This window comes from Myxine glutinosa, chromosome 4, assembly GCF_964187855.1.
Source record: "Myxine glutinosa chromosome 4, kmMyxGlut1.1, whole genome shotgun sequence".
In the NCBI taxonomy this organism is placed as follows: domain Eukaryota; kingdom Metazoa; phylum Chordata; class Myxini; order Myxiniformes; family Myxinidae; genus Myxine; species Myxine glutinosa.
The window spans coordinates 101,342,279-101,363,484 of NC_136264.1; the positions used below are offsets into that span (position 1 = coordinate 101,342,279).

Sequence of the window (21,206 nt, forward strand, 5' to 3'; positions counted from 1 at the left end):
AGTTTTTTGGAGACAATATAGATTTAAACATTGTCTCTATTCATGGAACATTGTCTCTATTCATTCAAAAATAATAATAATTTTATTTCTGTTTTACATTGTACTTTACTTGACATAGACCTGGTGCTTTTTTTTAGGTTTTGCGAAGGGGACGCGGCTGAGTACATCGACATCTTCCTTGACACAGAAGCCACCAAGGAAACAGTGATTCAGGCTGGTACTGCGATTTTCAAGTACATTTACCATGGACAAGATACTACATTGGGTGAAATTCGGTACAACATGTTCTCAAGGAAGGCAGCGGCAGGAGTGATCAAACCAGAGACTCTACCTCCAACAGAGGGTGCAGCTGCACAACATTCACTCTGTGCCTACCTGCAGACCCGGGACTGGATCCTTCTACAGAGCATGTCTCTGAACCCCAGTGACTATGGATGGACAATAGGTGTGCATGGGTATGAGCCAGTTCCAACACTGGACCCCACGGCTCCTGAGGAGCTATTGCAGTTCACGAGCTGTAATTGTCATGGAGATTGCAGCAACCGGCGATGCAGCTGCAAGAAGAATGGGGTCACGTGCATCTCGACCTGTGGAGTCTGTAATGGCATTACATGCAGAAACTGCAGTCATGATGTTGTTGAGTCTGAAGAAGACATAGACAATGACTGTTGAAACTTCTGACATTCTGAATGAGAAATAACTCTTGAGTATTATATATGTATGTGAAATAAAAGCTACTTTGTGTGTAAATGTAAAAGTGAAAATATAAATGTTAACAATCAACTCAGAATCATGAAAAACCCTTATTTGACCCCTCATAAGTTACTTAAGGGCCGATTTAAAAAAATAAAAATTCTCGAAAATAATTTTTCGGTACCCGAATTCAACAGCTTTTTTTCTGGGTTTCCCACGGGAGTTGAACTTCAACATTTTAACACATGTTATTACACACCTTTACAAACATATTGGTGAAGAAATTTTTTGGTAACAATTTAGTTAACAGATTTGTGAAATATCTCATAAAATGCCCTTACTAATATGAATGATCGTTTTAAGGCCATTTTCCCCACTCGAGCGGGGGTTAGCCTTGCGGGCCCCATGACAATCATGGTTCCCTATTTGAGGCAATGTTTTTATGGCCGGATGCCCTTCCTGACCCCAACCCTTGGTCGCCTCCTACGATGCGCAGGGATACGGTGCACCTATTCTAAACCAGGGTACACACCGGGATCATTCATCCCAGGAAGCTGGTACTCAATTTGCCGACCTCGGAAGGATGAACAGGCTGAGTCAACCCCCCTGGCGTTAATTCAGCGATCGACCAGGATTCGAACCCAGGATCCTCGGAATCCCAAACCGGCACCCTAACCGCTAAGCCAACACCAGGTGATGAGGCAAGAGGGAAGTTCATATGTTCCCTCTATGCTGCGTGAAAAATCATACACATCATTTATCTGCATTTGATTGGCGAAACCTTCTATTCAAAGTACGAGCAACAGCGAATGACAATTGCTGTTCCATTTACAACGTTATTAATACCCGAAATGTAGGATGTTTCTCAATGGTTGACTGACATGACGTCACTCCGAGCAAAACATTGTACCAATGAGAACCGCTCCTGTGCTGCATTCGCCGTGTGCACGAGTCGCATGTACAGTACATGCACAGATCTTAGTGCTTGGTCCAAAGCATCCCAGTAACATGAGGTAATTGCTGCAGATCTAGCTAAAGTCTGTACTAAAGAATATGGCAAGGCCAAGTCTAAGTTTATCTTTAAATTTGAGTTTCTATTTTACTCATAACAACATACAGGTTATGGACCAAAAAAATGGAAACACCAATGGGTGTCACTTAATAGGGTGTTGGCCACCAATGTGCGGCCTGTATGGCCTGTGTGCACTGTGGTATAGAGTCCACCTGTGTCTGGAAGGGATGCACACCTTTCTTCCACGAGAAAGTCAATCAACTCACACCTGTTTGATGGAGCTGGAAAACGCTGTCTCAGGCGTCGCTCCAGAATATCCCATAAATGCTCATTTGGGATCAGATCTGGTGACTGAGAAGGCCATGACATATGGATGACATCAGTGTCATGCTCATCAAACCATTGGGCGACCACACGTGCTCTGTGGATGAGGGCATTGGGAGGTCTCTTCTTGCAGCCATTCGAGCCATAATTATAGGCAACCAGGTCATGCAGCATTTTTATGCATGACCCTAAGCATGCTGGGGTGTCATTTGCTTAATTAACACATGGGCCATACCTGTGTGGAAGCTGTTGTTTTGTGTCCCTCATTTACCAAAGTGTTTCCTTTTTTTTTTTGTCCACTAACTGTACATTATACAATTTAAAGTCCAAAACATATTCATGAGTTTGAAGGAACTGCGCTCCAACGCGAGTCGAAAGAATTGACGCGACCAAAGACGGAATTCGTCCGAGTTGCTTTATTGAAACAAAACAGCTCAGGTATTCTGACCAGCCCGTTTATCGGGCAGCAATATATATACACATTTATGTCGGGAAGTTTGCCCGGCAAAAGCTATACCGGGCATGCCCGGGTGTCAAGGGCGAGCCTTGGAAAGGCGAGTCTGGACCTGCCCGGGCGTGTTTGGCTGCGGCCTGGCAAGTCGAGGCTGGGCGTGCCCGGGCGCTCTGGGCGAGCCCTGGAAAGGCGATAGCGGGCATGCCCGGACGCTCTGGGCGAGCCCTGGAAAGGTGATAGTGGGCATGCCCGGACGCTCTGGGCGAGCCCTGAAAAGGCGATAGCGGGCATGCCCGGACGCTCTGGGCGAACCCTGGAAAGGCGAGAGCGGGCATGCCCGGGAAAGACGAGACCGGGCGTGCCCGGGAGGTTCGGGCGTGCCCGGGAACAGTGAGTCCGGGCATGCCGGGGAGAGGCGCGTCTGGCCGTGTTCTGTCCGGTGCAAGGCGATTGCGTGCATCCAGCGGTAACCGCTACACACGCCCCTCCAGAATCGACCTGCACCGGCAGGGTCAATTTAAGGGGGGTCCGGATGACCCGGCCGAAGCGACCCCTGGAGGGTCGTGGGGAGGGGTCCGACGTGGTGGTGGGTGGTCGAGCGGGGGAACTGTGGACGGGGGGCGGCCTCGCCGCGGCGGAAGGGCCAACCGTGGTGGTCGGTCGACGTCAATGTGCGCCGGTTTGAGGCGGTCCACAGAAATCCGGTCCGGCCGGCCGCCGAAGTCGACGATGAAAGACTTGTCGCCCCGTCGCAGGACCCGGAAGGGCCCGTCGTACGGTGGCCGGAGTGGCCCCCGGTGCGCGTCATGACGCACAAAGACGTACTCCGCTGTGCGAAGCGCCGGGGGGACGTAGGACTGGGGGCCACCGTGGCGGGACGTCGGCACGGGGGCAAATCGTCGGGCGGCCTCCTGGAGGTCCGAGCGCTGGCGAGCGGCGGACCAGGGACTGGTAGCATCGGGCACGAATTCGCCCGGGACGCGGAGCGGCTGGCCGTAGACGAGTTCGGCGGCGGACGCCTGGAGGTCTTCCTTGGGGGCCGTGCGAAGGCCCAAAAGGACCCACGGCAGCCGGTCTGCCCAACCGTCGTCCTGAAGGCCGGCCATGAGTGCGGCCTTCATGGAGCGGTGAAACCGCTCGCACAACCCGTTGGCTTGGGGGTGGTAGGCCGTGGTGCGGTGCAGCGTGACCCCCAACGAATGGGCGACCACGCCCCAAAGCTCAGACGTGAACTGTGGGCCGCGGTCGGACGAGATGTCCGCTGGTGCGCCGAAGCGCGCGACCCAGGTGGCAATGAACGCCTGCGCCACGTCGGCGGTGGTGGTGGAGGCGAGGGGCACAGCCACCGGCCACCTGGTGATCCTGTCCACCATGGTGAGCAGGTGGGTGAACCCCCGCGAGGGGGGCAGGGGACCCACCAGGTCCACGTGGACGTGGTCGAAACGCCGTTCAGGCACGGCGAAAGGTGCCAGCGGGGCCTGGGTGTGGCGGTGGACCTTGACCCGCTGGTAGGCCGTGCAGGCGTTGGCCCAGTCGCGGATGTTTCGTCGAAGGCCATGCCAGACGAAACGCGCTGACACCAGCTTCTGAGAAGCTTTCCGGCCCGGGTGAGAAAGGCCGTGGATGGAGGCGAAGATGCGGCGCTGCCAGGAAACGGGCACAATGGGGCGAGGCTGGCCCTGGGAGACGTCGCAGAGCAGGACGGTGCCCGCGAAGGGAATGTCAGCCAGGCGGAGGCCCCTGTCCGCCGCACGGAGTGCCTGCACCGAGGCGTCGGTGGTCTGGTCGGCCACCATGAGCGCGAAGTCCACGCCGAGGTGGACCGCGTTCGCGCTGGCCCGAGAAAGACAGTCGGCCACGGCGTTGTCTTTGCCGGCGACGTGCCGGATGTCCGTGGTGAACTCCGACACGGCGGAGAGGTGGCGCTGCTGGCGGGCCGACCACGGCTCCGTGTCCTTAGCCATTGCGTAGACCAACGGCTTGTGGTCGACGAAAGCCGTGAACGGGCGGCCCTCCAGGAGGTGTCGGAAATGGCGAACGGCCAGGAATAGCCCGAGCAGCTCGCGGTCGAACGTGCTGTAGTTTAACTCGTTCGGCCGGAGTTGCCGGCTGAAAAAAGCGAGTGGCTGCCAAACCCCGTCCACCCATTGCTCATGGACGGCGCCCACCGCGTAGTTGGAGGCGTCCGTAGTGAGGGCGATGGGCGCGTTGAGCACCGGGTGAGCCAGCAGCGTTGCGTCAGCGAGGGCCCGTTTGGCGCTGGCGAAGGCCGCGTCCATGGCCGCGGACCAAACAATGTCATGCTTGGCCTGCTTGCCCCGGAGGGCCTCGTAAAGGGGCCGCATGAGCTGAGCAGCGCGGGGCACGAATCGGTGATAAAAATTCACCATGCCGAGGAACTCTTGGAGGGCCTTGATGGAACGGGGACGCGGGAACGTGGTGATGGCCTCGACCTTGGTCGGCGGCGGCACGGCCCCGGTCTTGGTGATGCGGTGACCCAAAAAGTCAATGGTCGTCGCGCCGAAGTGGCATTTGACCGGGTTGACAATTAAGCCGTGCTCGCTGAGGCGACCGAACAGTGTTCGGAGGTGGAGGAGGTGCTCGGCGCGGGACGTGCTGGCGACGAGGATATCGTCCAGATAGACGAAAAGAAACGGCAGGTCGCGCAGCATGCCGTCCATCAAGCGCTGGAACGCCTGGGCCGCGTTCTTCAGGCCAAACGGCATCCGCAAAAATTCGAACAGGCCGAACGGCGTGATAACGGCCGTCTTCAGGACGTCGGCCGCCCGGATAGGTACCTGGTGGTAGCCCCGTATCAGGTCAATTTTCGAAAAGATGACCCGTCCCGCCAAACGGGCGGAAAAGTCCTGAATATGCGGGATCGGGTACCTGTCGGGGGTGGTAGCGTCATTGAGACGGCGGTAGTCGCCACACGGGCGCCATCCACCCCCCGGCTTTGGCACGATGTGCAGTGGCGAGGCCCACGCGCTATCGGAGCGCCGCACGATGCCGAGGTGCTCCAACGCGTCGAACTCGGCCTTCGCCACGGCGAGCTTGGCCGGGTCGAGGCGGCGGGCCCTGGCATAGACCGGCGGGCCCGTAGTGGGTATGTGGTGCTCGATCCCGTGCCGCACCGCGACGGCCGAAAACGTCGGCCGCGTGAGGGCCGGGAATTCCGCGAGCAGGCGAGCGAACTCGTTCGCTGCCGGGAGGGCGCACGCCAGTTCGGTCGGCACGGAGCTGCTCATCGTGCACGCCAGGGAGCTGAAGGTCTCGGCGTTGACAAGGCGACGACGTTTGACGTCGACCAGCAGCCTGTGCGCGCAGAGGAAGTCGGCGCCCAGCAAAGCCATGGGGACGCAGGCGGTCACAAAAGTCCATTGAAAACGCTGGCTGCCGAAGCAGAGGGTGACGACGCGTGGGCCGAAAGTGCGTATGGCCGAGCCATTAGCAGCGACCAAAGAGGGGCCGCAAACGGCGTCCCCCCTTTCCTGCTCGGAGGCGGGTATGACGCTCAGTTGGGCGCCGGTGTCACACAGGAAACGCCGCCCAGACGCTTTGTCCTGAATAAACAGCAAGTTGCCCGAGTGGCCGGCGCTCATGGCTGGGAATGAACGCCGGCCCGGCCGTTTCCCGACCTGCCGAAAGTGCACGGGGGCCAGCACGTCCGAGCCTTGTGTCCGAACCTGGCGTGGTAATAACACCACGCCCGGTCAGGTGGAGGCCCCGGCCGTCGTGTCGGAAGCGGGCGGTGCGGCGTGGCGGCCGCCAGTTGCACCGGCAGTTCGGCCTCCAACCGCGCAGGGCGCTCGGGCGTTGTGGGCGTCGCCTCAGACGGTGGCGGGCTCCAGCTAACCGCGCCGATGTGCTGGCCCGCCGAGGAGATCTTATCGGCTTCCCTGGCGAGGGCGCGGGAATCCGTGATCAACGTGCCAGCCAGGGCGAGGCGTACCGGGTGAGGCAGCTGGCGAAGGAACAGCTCGCGGAACAGAAAATCCGGAGAGTGCTCACCGAGCAATGAGAGCATATAGTCCATGCGCTCTGACGGGCGCGTGTCGCCGAGCTCGGGCAGAGCGAGCAGGCGCCGTGCGCGTGCTGCCGGTGAGAGGGCGAAAGCGTCGAGGAGGAGTGTCTTCAGCGCGTCGTATTTGTCAGCAGCCGGCGGGTGCTCGAGGAGGCTCAAGGCGCGGGCCGCGGTGGCGGAACCGAGCGCCGCCACAACATGGTGGAAGCGGGTGTCGTCCGCGGTGATGCCTCGCAGGGCGAACTGAGAGTCCGCCTGAGCGAACCAAACAGCCGCGTGAGCCTCCCAGAAGGTAGGCAGTTTAAGCGTCACTGCCGTATCCATGTCGGTAGGTCACCAATGAAGGAACTGCGCTCCAACCCGAGTCGAAAGAATTGACGCGACCAAAGACGGAATTCGTCCGAGTTGCTTTATTGAAACAAAACAGCTCAGGTATTCTGACCAGCCCGTTTATCGGGCAGCAATATATATACACATTTATGTCGGGAAGTTTGCCCAGCAAAAGCTATACCGGGCATGCCCGGGTGTCAAGGGCGAGCCTTGGAAAGGCGAGTCTGGACCTGCCCGGGCATGTTTGGCTGCGGCCTGGCAAGTCGAGGCTGGGCGTGCCCGGGCGCTCTGGGCGAGCCCTGGAAAGGCGATAGCGGGCATGCCCGGATGCTCTGGGCGAACCCTGGAAAGGCGATAGCGGGCATGCCCGGACGCTCTGGGCGAGCCCTGAAAAGGCGATAGCGGGCATGCCCGGACGCTCTGGGCGAGCCCTGGAAAGGCGAGAGCGGGCATGCCCGGGAAAGACGAGACCGGGCGTGCCCGGGAGGTTCGGGCGTGCCCGGGAACAGTGAGTCCGGGCATGCCCGGGAGAGGCGCGTCTGGCCGTGTTCTGGCCGGTGCAAGGCGATTGTGTGCATCCAGCGGTAACCGCTACAAGTTCATGAGTTACATATTAAAACTAGAGCAATGTGGTTGCGTCGCCGATATGTCCCCGCATAGTCCCTGCCCGTAACAACGGCCACCTGTGGGGACGGAGGCATAAACACAAAAAACGTATTTTAATCAGGAAAACATGATCATTCTGCTTTACTTTTGCATAAAAGAGCGTCTTAGACTGTACAAATTTGAAGTTAAAACAAGTCAGGAGAGGACGATGTTTCACGAGCGAGCGGTATTCTTCGGTTCGATTTCGAAAATGAGATGTATAATCAGTTATGAGGTTAATTAGCTACATAATACCGAAAATTCGGTTCGATTCCGACAACTTTGAAAATTTGACCTTTGTGACCTTCAAAGGTCGAAGATTCTGAAATTTGTTGGAAAACTTGTATTTCATGATGTATGTGATAATATAAGATCATGTGCGACATTTCACTCTATCAGGAAGCGAACAATGTAATAAAACCATCAAAAATCGACTTTTCTAAATTTCTTGACCTTGTGACCTTGAACTTGGGGCGAAAATGAAAAATCGAGCTCCGTGGGGCAAGACACATGACATTGGCCTAACCAAATACCGAAACCCCTGTCATATTCCACCAAACCCCTCGGAGAAGATGGAGCTTGAAACCGATTACCCCCTAAAAAGACGTCTTTTTGGGTGTGACTCCGCCCACAATGGGCGCAATACGCCCACTCTCGGCAGGACACAACTAGATCATGATATCAACCTCCCACCCAAGTTTCATCAAGATCGAATGATTATCATCGGGTAGTTATGCTGCAGACAGACAGACAGACACACACCCATGACGAATATAGTGGTCACTCTGTTTGATAACTCATGAACCAATTACAATTTCCCTACTGTGGAAGGGGAACACACACCCTTCCAAGACCCTTCAGCTCCTCGGACACTACTTCGCTCCCTCTACATCCCACCGCTTTTTATTCTCTCAATGTTGGCTGGAAACTTGTACTATGGGAACAGGACCGCACTGATTGTTGGAGGCTCGACTGGCGCATGCTCAAGCTCATCCATAAATAATTGGCTCTAAAATATTGCCTCTTCTTGCCTCTGGCCTCTTGCCTCTTGCCTCTGGCCTCTTGGTTCTTGCCTCTTGCCTCTTGCCTCTTGCCTCTTGGTTCTTTCCTCTTGCCTCTTGCCTCTTGCCTCTTGCCTCTTGCCTCTTGCCGCTTGATTCTTGCCTCTTGCCTCTTGCCTCTTGCCTCTTGGTTCTTGCCTCTTGGTTCTTGCCTCTTGGTTCTTGCGTCTTGCCTCTTCGTTCTTGCATCTTGGTTCTTGCCTCTTGGTTCTTGCCTCTTGCCTCTTGCCTCTTGGTTCTTGCCTCTTGCCTCTTGCCTCTTGCCTCTTCGTTCTTGCATCTTGGTTCTTGCCTCTTGCCTCTTGGTTCTTGCCTCTTGGTTCTTGCCTCTTCCCTCTTGCCTCTTGCCTCTTGGTTCTTGCCTCTTGGCTCTTGCCTCTTGGTGCTTGCCTCTTGCCTCTTGGTTCTTCTTTGTTCTTGGTTCTTGGTTCTTGGATTCTTGCCTCTTGGCAACAATTGCACATAGAAACACAGTTGACTCAAATGAGCAGCTGCTTGGGATTTTTAAGCTGGAAGAGGGAAGAAGGTTTGTGGTTCATTGATCACATTTTCATTATCTTTCATTGACAAAGAATAGTCCAGAGTGCACTGCACCTGTGCATGGTATATGCTCACAAAATGTGATGCTTTACAGGTAGAGCTTGGATGTTGATTATCCTTGAGATTTAGGGACCATATACATTCATCCACTGCATTTATCAAGATAAACATGTGCATAATGGACTATAATGCATCAGTTATTGTAAAGTTGAAGTTTAGTTGAAACCAGATTTTCAAACTCAATGAATTGATAAATGCAATGATAATGACACTCCATAACAATACTGTTGCGGACCCGCGGATAAGGTGTTGATTTGCCGAGCGGATGGCTGCCGCGGCCCAAACTATTAACAATGACTAAGACCCGATTCCTTAAACGTGGGCCAAATCGTGCCACAGATATTCAATGGGGAAAAGACAAAGGCGACACGGATGTGAAGAAGAGGAAGACAGAAGTAGGAAATACGAATATAATTTATTTGCTATTTACAACCAAAAGAAACCAAGGAAGAAGGAAAGATATTAAAATAATGACAGAAGGAATCAAGGAGACACAGTGCAATGCTAGCTTACCTACAGTCTTAATTAATACCCCAGGACAAGACAAACAAAAGATGGACTCACACGAATGGGGAAATTGCAGGCAGGAATGAAAGGACTGGAAGGAGAGGAACGCTCCGCTCGAACCGGAGCACGGTCGGCCCGGGAGTCAGCAGCCGCCGCCCTTCCTCGATCGGCACGTCCAGCAGCCGCCGTCAACGCCCTAGCTGCGGTCGTGCGGGCTGCCGCGATACGTGCACCCTGGCGGAGTCAAAGCTGCTGGTGGAGCCAAACTGCTGGTCGAGCCAAACTGCTGGTGGAGCCAAACTACTGGTGGAGCCAAACTCTTTCTTGGCACTTCGCACTTCGCACTTGTTCTTCTGCCGTATCTCTGACTCTCCTTTCAGCGATCCTTGGTGCAACTCTTTCTTTGCACTTCTCGCAACTCTCTCTTGGCACTTGTGTCAAGGCTTCCGCGCGTGCTTCTGTCAAAGGCTTCCGCGCGCACTGCTTATAACGCCCGCGGGCGATCAAGCCGCCGGCCTCTAGAACACGCCCATCGGTGAGCTCGCCTCGGCACTGATTGGTCGGCACGGGCTCTCTGGCTCCGCCCTTGATGACATGGGGCGGCCAACGCCCTGGATTCGGCGGCTCCTCCCCCTTCTTCTCCAAGCCTACCTCGTGGCTAATGGAGTCGCGGTGAAAACCGCCCAATAGCTGCGGCGAATGCAGTTGGCAATTGAGGCTTTAATAAATGAAAATGAAAGGGGATCTATCTATTTGAATTCGGTGCAATAGAGTATCAACTAGTGGGAACAGAGCCTTAACCTACATAGAATAAGGAAATAAACTACCAACAACGAGGAAATCTAAGATTGGCTAACGTGATTGTTTATGACCTAATTACGGGACGCACTTTGACCTTTATACACAACTGGAGGAAGGAGGGCGATATTTTTACAACAATTTACACAACAATAAAAAAAAACACAATTCTCATATCCACAACAATACTAATCCACCTTATGCATCTTAATTGTTGCCTCTGGTTTCTGAACTTGATAGGAAGTAATGGAGTTTGGTAATTGCTCTACGTGCGGTGCATTTCCTAACTGCTCTTGCATCATGCAAAGCTGAACACGAACACAAAGCATCCCTTATTGTCACACTCCATTTTTATGCCTCCGCCCCCGAAGGTTGCCAGAGGCATTATGTTTTCAGGTTGTCCGTCCGTTCGTACGTCCAACCGTACGGGTTAAACCTCGTTTCTCTCAGCAACCACATGTCTGATTGAGACGAAACCTTCAGGGTAGGAGCGACACCCATGCAGAATGTTTTTATGATATTGGTGATGTTATAGGTCACGTGGTATGGCAGACACCTTGGATTAAACACAAATAATAATAAAAAATATTTCTCGGAAATCGCTGAATGGAAAAATTTTAAACTTGCCACATTGTCAAGTACTCCCAATGGGGAACAAAACCATGATAATGATGATATCATTGGTGAAGTGGTATACCAGCCATAAATGTTTTCATTGAATGTCTTAACCTAAAAATCTAAAATTGCATGCATCTTAATTGCATAAAACTTTATCCTATGACCAAATTTGTATTGAAATATTAAATTTTTGACATCATAGGTCACATTGTTTCGCAGCCATATTGGATTTAACCTAAAACCTTAGATAAACATGTTCTCCCAAACCACCAAATTGATCGACTCGAAACCTTATCGTGTGTCACTGACTAGGCATGGCAATAAAAAATTGAACACGAAACGTCATTGGTCACATGCTGTGGCAGCCATATTGGATTGAAGGAAATATGAAATAATTATATCTCTGAAACCGCTTACCCTATCAATGCCAAAAAAATTTAATGTCATCGAACCACTGTTGCATGTTGTTTGAAAATGATGATATCGTAGGTCACGTGATTTAGCAGCCATATTGGATAGAAAAACAAACCTTACCTGATCAACACTAAACTTCACAAACGTGATCCCCTACCCAAAAATATGCAGTGTGTACATTTATCATGTCATGTCATGTGGTTTGGCAGCCATATTAGCTTGAAAGCCGATATTTAAATAAAATCCCTTCTCCGAAACAGCTTCAACAATCAATGTGAAACCTGTCATGGCTGGTAAAAATGTGATACTTGAAAACAGCTGAAAGGATTTAAATCAAACTTATTTATTTTTAGAACAATGAACGAGGGCATCTACCCATTGTCATGCGCAGGGACTACGTGGAGGCATATTGGTGACACAGTCGCATTGCTCTAGTTCTGTTTATCCTTCTGTTCGTTCCCTTATATCTTGTATCTATTGAGAACGGAATATTGTAGGGCCATCAAACTTGGCAGATATAACGGGGGCCCCATATGGAATGTCATAGGATGGAGGGGTGGTGATTTGGGGAGGGAAAGTTGGAGGATATGAAGGATGGGAGATCTTTGTCATGGCTTCGATGATCACAAACAAATTTATCACAAATAATTGGAAGTCAAATAGAGGTAGTAATTTTGGGGTGGAGTGTAGGTGTTTTGGGGTGGAGTGTAGGTTAGAAATCTCTTTCTCCCAATGACATTCTAGCTATTCACTAGCTATTCACAGCCCAATTGGGTGCCAAGTGGGACAAATAAATAGTCCCAAGTGGAACAGACGCTCGTTTCCCGATGGAGGACAGTCGTAGTAGGGGTTTGCATTAGGTGGCAAAGTTATCACTTAATGATGAAAGAAAATCATACATCCGCCAGTTTGATAAGCCTCAGACATCTTCAGAAGTGTCATATTTGCAATCGCCATGCCCTCCCTATAAATAACTGTTAAGAGGATAATTAAATATAGAAAGGATGGAGCCGATAGGCATCGTGGGCATTCCAAAGGTGACAGTGCTGTAGTATAGGCCTCATAGACTAGATGGTTTTCTGAGAAATGTGAATGTTAGGTGCATTTTTGGGTAAAAGCTGGGAACCTCACTTTTTAACATAATTAGGGTATGCCGAATTTTGAGTTTTTGACCTTCTAATTAGCATAAACAAAATGCCAGCCAAATTGCCATTTTTGGACACATTCTTGGGACAAGCATTTATATATCATGTATATACATGCAGCTCTTGTGGTAATCTAATCTAATCAATCTACCGAGAAGTTTGTCCACAGCACTGCTACCATTTCACGCATTAACTGGGTGTGACACCACCTCCTATTTTGCAAATCACACCAAACGAACATCACGGAAAGTCTTCAAAGAGCATCATAAACTGCTGAAGAACTTGGGCATTGGTGAACTCACAGAGGAGACAATCAAATCTGCAGAAGCGTTCGTCTGCAGAATATATAATGTGTACAGAACAACCTCTGTTGATTCAGCACGACATATGTTGTTCTCCAAGACTGGTAAACCAGAAGCAATGTCACCGACAAGTGATGCTCTTCATTTCCATTTGATGCGAGTACACTATCAAGCCATGATATGGAGAAATGCTCATTGTGCCATACCTGACCTTCCCACACCTGTGGAAATGGGATGGAAACGTGGTGATTCAGGACTAGAGCCTATTCTGATGTCACTGAGTCCAATCCCAGAAAGTTGCCTCGAGATGATTTGTTGTGCATGCCAGAAGCAATGCAAGACTCGATGCTGCAAATGTCGCTATTCAGAGTTGAGGTGCACATCAATGTGTGCCTGCCAGCAACAGAGTGATGATCAGACCCCGTGTATGAATTTGATGTAGTTTGGCAAAACAACATGTGTGACATTCCTGAATGTTTGTGCTTCATGGCCATGTATACTTAATTTTAGAATAAATGGTTGTATGAAACATTGTCTTATTAAAACCAATTCCCATTTTATCGTGTCCAATTTAGACTGATTTATGAAAAAAGGCCATGTATAAGCTTCTAGGTGCATTTTGGGGGTAAAAGTTGTAAAGCTAAAGTGAAAGAGCTGCATGTATATACATGATATATAAATGCTTGTCCCAAGAATGTGTCCAAAAATGGCAATTTGGCGGCCATTTTGTTTATGTTAATTAGAAGGTCAAAACCTCAATATTCGGCTTGGGAACCGGGTTAATCGAATTCAGCATACCCTAAGTATGTCAAAAAGTGAGGTTCCCAACTTTTACCCAAAAATGTACCTAGAAGCTTATACATGGCCTTTTTTCATAAATCTGTCTATAGTGTAGCAGCATAGCAAACCTGTTGTGCATTTTGTGATACAAGCACCAAATTTGGTACACTAGTAGACTATCATATTATGAAAAGATCTGGATATTGGGCCATCTCAGATTCAGAGATTTGATTTTTGCAAGATTTCGATTCGATTGGGATCGAAGAGAACACCTTCTTCGTCTTCTGTACAGTGAAGTTGCCAGCCCTGAATTCTCTGGCTACATCTGGGTGCTTCATTGGGAGTGCAACCGTGTCCCTCAGGTGAACAGGGACTCACCTGGCATAGTGTGTGTGGTCTAAGGCATGGAACCATGGGACCAGTTCCGTCAGGGCATCAAGGTACGTCGTGAATGAAGCCTGCCGCAGAGAACGCACGTAGACCAGTACCAACATCTCTAGTTCCAGCACAGTTGCCCAGTACTGAAAGTTGGGAATGTCTTCTCCTCTCTGGTGACACCAGTCTTCGAACTCAGGCAGGTCTTCTGCATCATCAGCATATGTCATACAGTGGCGTTCATACGCACGGTGTTGCAGGATGTGCAGTGCCGCTGCAGTGATTTGATGAGCTCTTCTTGTGCGGGTGACGTGGGCAGCTCGTAGGAAGGAGTCGGCCGTCCCTGGCGTTGCAATCTCAGCTTGCAAAATCTGCAAATCTTGCAAAAATCAAATCTCTGAATCTGAGATGGCCCAATATCCAGATCTTTTCATAATATGATAGTCTACTAGTGTGCCAAATTTGGTGCTTGTATCACAAAATGCACAATTCTTTTGAATATTTGGGCTAAGCCGCCCCACTACTAGTCAATCAGGCTTCAGGCCTTAAGCTTTAAGCCCTTGTTGTCAGCCTATGTGCGAGTGCAGTTGGAATTATCTGAGCTATATAACCATGATGTATTATATATGCACATAGGTTAGTTATATTTTTGGGAGCAATTGAGGCAGTGGAATGTTGCCTATACAACGACCAAATAAAGGGATGTGTCAGAAGAAGATCTTGCGTGCTTGGAAAAACATCGCCCACAGAGTGGGTATTCTGTTAGTGATAATAATTTTCCATCAAATTAAACTAAAAATCAGCTTTATCAATCTACCTCAACCACCCTGACAATGAGCATCCTCCGTCGGGAGATGAGCGTCTGTCCTGCTCGGGACTGTTCAGATACAAGCCAAAGTACCCATCCCCAGTGATGGGAAAAGTTTAATTTAATGCATCAATTTAAATAGTTTCATCTGCCCAGGGCCAAAAAGGTTAATTGTGTTGTACTCTTGGTTTCACTCTGTGTTTTGGTTTTTTTTGGTTTTGGTATATAGCACGATATTTCAAAAAGTTATGGGTGGATTCGGCCGAAACTTGTTGGATAAGTTGGGTAGGTGACAAGAACAAGCCGATTCGATTTTGGTTAAGAACCAGATCCACATCTGGCCCATCAGTGGGATACAAAACGTAAAATGCTCACTTGGCAGAGGTGTGCGCTCTACCGAGTGCCGTTCTGGTTCTTGTATATAAGATGCGCCTGCCACATTTGGCAGTTTTTACAAAATTCCCCCAATACTTATACCATATTCTCCTCTACTCACCGAACATTAACCTGTCAGACTCGTGCCGAAATTCCGCAGTTTAATCAAATTATGTTTAATACTTCGTTTTTAAAAGGATGTCTCTTTTTTCTATGGTCTATTAATTTTTCCTTCCTGGTTTTTGCTGTCAACATTAACTGACTACACTTGACTGCAATAAAATTTTTAAAGAAACCCTTATAGTTACTGTCACGTTACGTCACTTTGTGCTTATCTTCCAATCCTTTGAGACCTGGATAGTATTTCAACTTGTAGTCCTCACTTTACTAAATTGGATCCTTTTTAAATGCACCTTGTTCTTTATGATGTCACTGTCTACTGTATATTCTTTTGGGATACTACTGTATTTTTGTTATTATTCACTGCATACTGTTATTGTTGTTGTTGTTGGTTTTTCATGCATTTGTAAAGTTGCCATCAGGCCCTATCTCTTACCTCTCCAGTTTTAACTTATTTTCTGTGACTTGGGTTCATAAACTAGACTTGACTGGCACCCCAGCGTCATATCGGTCTCTGCTGGATACTATGGCATCTAATGCTTTCAAAATGATTGGCATCACCCTTGATTAGGTGGAAGCACAAGACTTGTTACTCTCGTGTTGCAAACAGGTGAGTGGCCTTTCTGGGTTTTTTTTACCACCTCTCGTATTGCGTAGCTCGCTCTGCTCTCTCAGCCCTCAGACCCTGCTCAGTAACTACAGGATGCATACATTCTTTCAGCAACCCCCTCCTTGTTAAATCTAAGTCCAGGCTGACAGCATGACATCTCAAATCTTTTGTTCCTATATTTCTCCTGTTTGTGATGGAAACCGCATTCCTGAAGCTGTTCCATCCCACTCTTCCCTCCAGGGCTTGAAACAGATGGTCTACCACCATCCGATATCATCCCCCATCCTTACCCACAATCTTTATTACTCTCATTTACCCGACACTGAACCCAACCCTCTCACTTTCAGGTTACTGTGTTCCCTTTCATCTTGGCCCTCTCTCTCCTCTTTTCATATTTGTTCAATCCCTTACCTATTATGCCCAAGTATGATCCACTGTCATTTATTTGCCTTTATATACCCTCTGTTAACACACTCCCCAAAAGGCCCAATCTTGTATAGAAAATAAATAAACAAGAACACGTCATGCAGAGCACGATACTTGCAAAATCCACCCATCCCCCCCCCCCCCCCCCCCAAAAAAGGTTGCCATTGATCCATCAAATTATCCATATAATCAAGATTAAAATTGACGATCTTGATCAAAGCTCAGATTAAAGGGATGTAAAGTGACGATTGTTCAGAAGAAAATTGATGATTTTAGAAGTTTGACCTCGGGTTGACCTTTTGACCTCAAAATGAGTTCATTTCCCAATTCAGTGAAGCAGTATGCAAATGCTATTACATTTTCAAGTCAATCGGATGAAAACTGACGGTTTTTCAGATGAAATTGATGATTTTGGAAGTTTGACCTTGAGTTGACCTTTGACCGTTTGATCCCAAAATTAGTTGGTTTACCAATTCAGTCAGGCACTATGCAAATGCTGTTCTATTTTCAAGTCAATCGGATGAAAATTGACGGTTTTTCAGATGAAAATTGATGATTTTGGAAATTTGACCTTGAATTGACCTTTGAACTTTTGACCTCAAAAATAGTCGGTTTCCCAATTTAGTGACTCAATGTGGAAATGTTGTTCAATTTTCAATTCAATCGAATTTAAAATGGCGATTTTAGAAATGTGACCTCCAGGTGACCTTTGACCTTTGACTTCAAAATCAATAGGCATCTCAATTTTGACGACCTCTACAACTTGGTGAAGTTTCGTGAAGATCGCTTGAAAATTGTGACCTGTAGGTGACTGAAATTCAGACAAACAAACAGACAGACAGACAGAATGAAAAAACATTCATAGAGCGACACTTGGGAAATCAGAACAAAGTAGAATGGCACTCAGTAGAGCATCCTTTTGACCTCAAAAATAATTTGTGCTTGAATTCAGTGGCCTGATATGCAGATCATCTTCAAAGTTTAAGTTGACTTTTGACTTTTTGGCCTATGTTGACATAAAAAATAGTTTGTGTATGGTTTCAGTAAGCTGATATGCAAATCCTATTCAGATTTCAAATCAATCTGATGAAAATTGAGGATTTTAGTTATTCTAAAAAAGTGGGTGACCTTTGGCCTATGTTGACCTTTTGGCCTATGCTGATCTCAAAAAAGTTGGTGGTTGAATTCAGTTTGCCAATATGCAAATCCCATTAAAATTTCAAGTCAATCGGATGAAATTTGAGGATTTCAGAAATTCAAAAAAAGTGGTTGACCTTTGGCCTATGTTGACCTTATGACCTATGTTGATCTCAAGAATAGTTGGTGGTTGAATTCAGGTAGCTGATATGAAAATCCTATTGAAATTTCAAGTCAATCGGATGTAAATTGAGGATTTTATAAATTTGAAAAAAGTGGTTGACCTTTTGACCTTTTGACCTCAAAATATATACAGCATTTTGTCGGACCACGAACTCTACCATTTGGTGTAGTTTCGTGAAGATCGGTTTAAAATTGTGACCTGTAGGCAAATATAAGTGAGTGGACAAACAAACGCACACACACACACACACACACACACACACACACACACACACACACACACACACACACACACACACACACACACACACAAACAAACAAACACACAAACCGGAGTGTTCAACATACGTACTTGCAAAAAAAAAATTATTTTATTGCCAAGTAATAACGCACAAGACCAACCAATATACTTGAAAAATCTTTGATTTTGCAACTAATAAATAGATGAGTAAATAGCCGAATGCACCCGGCGTTGCCCGGGTTCTTGTTGAATGAATTTTCTACTATAATTCAGCTTTAACCGCTGCCGTAGAAGATTGACTACTATAATTCAGCTCAGCTTTTAATTGCGAAATGGGCCCAGCCCGGCTGCGGTGGGCCTCGACCGGCCTCGTCACCTAGCCTATAACCTTCCCGGGGCCCGTCCCGACATTTTTTGTTTTAGAGGTTTCCGCCTATCTTTCACCGTTCAGGAGATTAGCGCGTGCAGACAAACAAACAAACAAACAAACAAACAAAAACTTTCTTTCATATATATACAGACTTGGCATTTAATATGGAATATTTTTTTTGTGGGGGTGAACTTACTTTTCAAGATGTCTTACAACCAAAAGCTCATTGGAATTATGTTGAAATTATTCTAGATTTTGATAATGTGACCTTTAAAAGAAACAAAAACCACATTTGACATTTCGAAACAAATAAATTGATCCTTGAAAGTGATGTAAACTGATATCGAACTCAATTCATGGACAGTACAGTGTTAAACTTCTGTACGTTTTCCAGAAGTATCTCTTTATTTTGCACAAAACAAAAGTTAAATTACGACTGGGATTACGGACAGTAAAATTACAGTTCAGTACTTCGTGCAACCCCCACGAGCATTCAGGAGAGCACGTACACGTTGAGGCATGCTGTTCACGAGATTTGCCAAGGTTTGGACAGGAATCGCTTGCCATGCAGTGACAATAGCCTGCTGCAATTCACGCACAGAGGTCGGCTGCTGGTCCAAGTGGTCGATTTGACGCGTTAATTCTGCCCACAAGTTCTCTATCGGATTCATATCCGGGGACATGGCAGGCCACTCCATATGCTCTACACCACGGTCAGCAAGAAAGTGTTGGATCATGCGAGCACGATGAGGCCGTGCATTGTCATCTTGGAAGACAATGTTTCCTCGAAAGGCTGCACGAGCAAATGGAAGCAATGTTTCTTCCAGAATGGCCCTGTACTTGAACTGGTTCAGGTTTCCATTCAGAACAACCAGGTCAGTTTTGCCCCCTGCATGAAAAGAAGCCCAAACGGTCACCCCACCACCTCCAGCTTGGACTCTTGGCGCTATACAATCTTTGTTGGAGGCTTCATGAACTTGTCTGTGCACTCGGACGCGGCCATCTTGACGATAGACCAGAAATCTAGACTCGTCACTGAAGATCACGTGATTCCAGTGTCCTGGCTGCCATTGACGGTGCTCCCTGGCCCACTGCAATTGGCGCTGGCAGTGTTGTCTGGTCAGTCGTGGCTTTCTCAGGGGACGCCTGGCACGATAGCCTGCTTGAACCAGTCGTTGGTTGACTAGCCTTCTGGATACAGGCACATTTGTCAGTTGCTGCCACTCAGCCCTAAGCCGATTAGCTGACTTGGTACGGCCATTGCGGACTAACCAGTGCAGCTGGCGATCATCCCTCCTTGTGGTTCTGCGGGGACGTCCTGGCCTCGGTATTGGAGTAGGGACACCCCTCTGAGCATTGCGTTTCAGGATCTTTGACACCTGACCTTGAGTGATGCCATACTGCTGAGCAATAGCATGCTGTTTCATGCCGTAATTTCGTAAAGCCACCACTCCATGACAAACAGCATTGTCGAGTTGACGGACCATCTCCAGAGGAAGCGGCAATAACTTTTGGAGACGTGCAGCAGTTGTTTTCCACTAATACAGAATGCAACAACCCTTGTATACCCGACTGTGAAGCCAATCATCAAATGCACCTGTCTGTACATTTTGCCACGCCACCTGTGATATAATCCTGTTGTTGACTTCTTGCTGCGACAGACAATCAATGACATGGTTCTTTTAACAAATAAATCACCAAAGTGTAAAAAAAACTCACCAGATTGATATACTGAGTTAAGAAAGTAAACCCAAGTCAAGAAAAAATATATATTCCATATTAAATGCCAAGTCTGTAGATAGAAGATAGATAAAGCAAACTAGTTGCTTCACCATGAGGGCTTCATGGAATCCATCAGACGTAACGCCTTGCCTGAGAGGCAGAAATAAACTTACCAAATGGAATGTTGCAATTGGTTCAGCACAACAGAATCCACAATTCAAGAGGGAGAGCACGGGTGCTTTGGTAATGGCATGCTAAATGTACAGAGGACCTGACTTCAGGCATCCATTCTGCAGACAAAATGCAATGGTAAGATGCATGAGCACATCAATGAACACAGCTTAAGGATTGAATCGTTTAATTTGTATACGAGACACACTCATCAGGTATTCACAAGCATCCTTTCTGAAAATATATGCACCCCGAAAAGTAATTCGCTAAGTTGCAATGATTTTATGAAGTTAAAATCCATTACATTTATTCCATACCAGCTCAATATTTGTTTTTAACATATTTGATGCACACACCGGAAAGCAAACAATCTGTATTTTAACGGATTCTTGATTATATGGAACGTTTGTGACGATTGCATCCGGACATTTTATGTGTCATCAAATTAGCATCTTTGTTTTGTTCATTGCACGTTCAAACTCCGTTGTGTGAATGTTTCATTTGCACACACCTGCTGGTGCGCAGCCCTCACAGTACTCCATCTGCCACATTTACAATTACAGCTCGGAGCGACTAAAGTAGAAAACATACAAGCAAAAAAATGAATTAAAATGAATTCCGGATGAAACATTTTCCAAAAGAACATTAAATCAACGGCCAAATTTACCACAAGGAAACATTAACTTTGCATTATTATTCTGGCAATGACGAAAACATGCGTCTCGGTTGAGGAGTATATCAATAGTACCTTGCTCACTCCATGGAATACATGGAGCATTCAAAAATATCTCGGAATTAGATACTCACAATAGTCCAAGCAACACCAATGTTATAATTGTTTTATTCATGCAAGTACTGTGTATACAATTAGTAAGGAGATATTTTCTTGCTAATTGTACACCGCTCCTTTCCTACTCCATCTCCAGTTGCTGCAGGACGTCATTGCCGGGCACCGAAGGGG

At 48.0% G+C, this 21,206-nt stretch overlaps 1 long non-coding RNA gene across 1 annotated transcript; it reads right to left on the reverse strand.

Moving 5' to 3' along the window:
• Window positions 1-7,421: 7,421 nt before the first annotated feature.
• On the reverse strand, window positions 7,422-20,994 carry LOC137412164 (uncharacterized). Its single transcript, XR_010981442.2, has 3 exons — window positions 20,757-20,994; window positions 20,248-20,364; window positions 7,422-7,520 (listed from the first exon to the last, which is right to left on the reverse strand). It is a non-coding gene; the product is annotated as an uncharacterized LOC137412164 (long non-coding RNA).
• Between the last annotated feature and the right edge of the window lie 212 nt (window positions 20,995-21,206).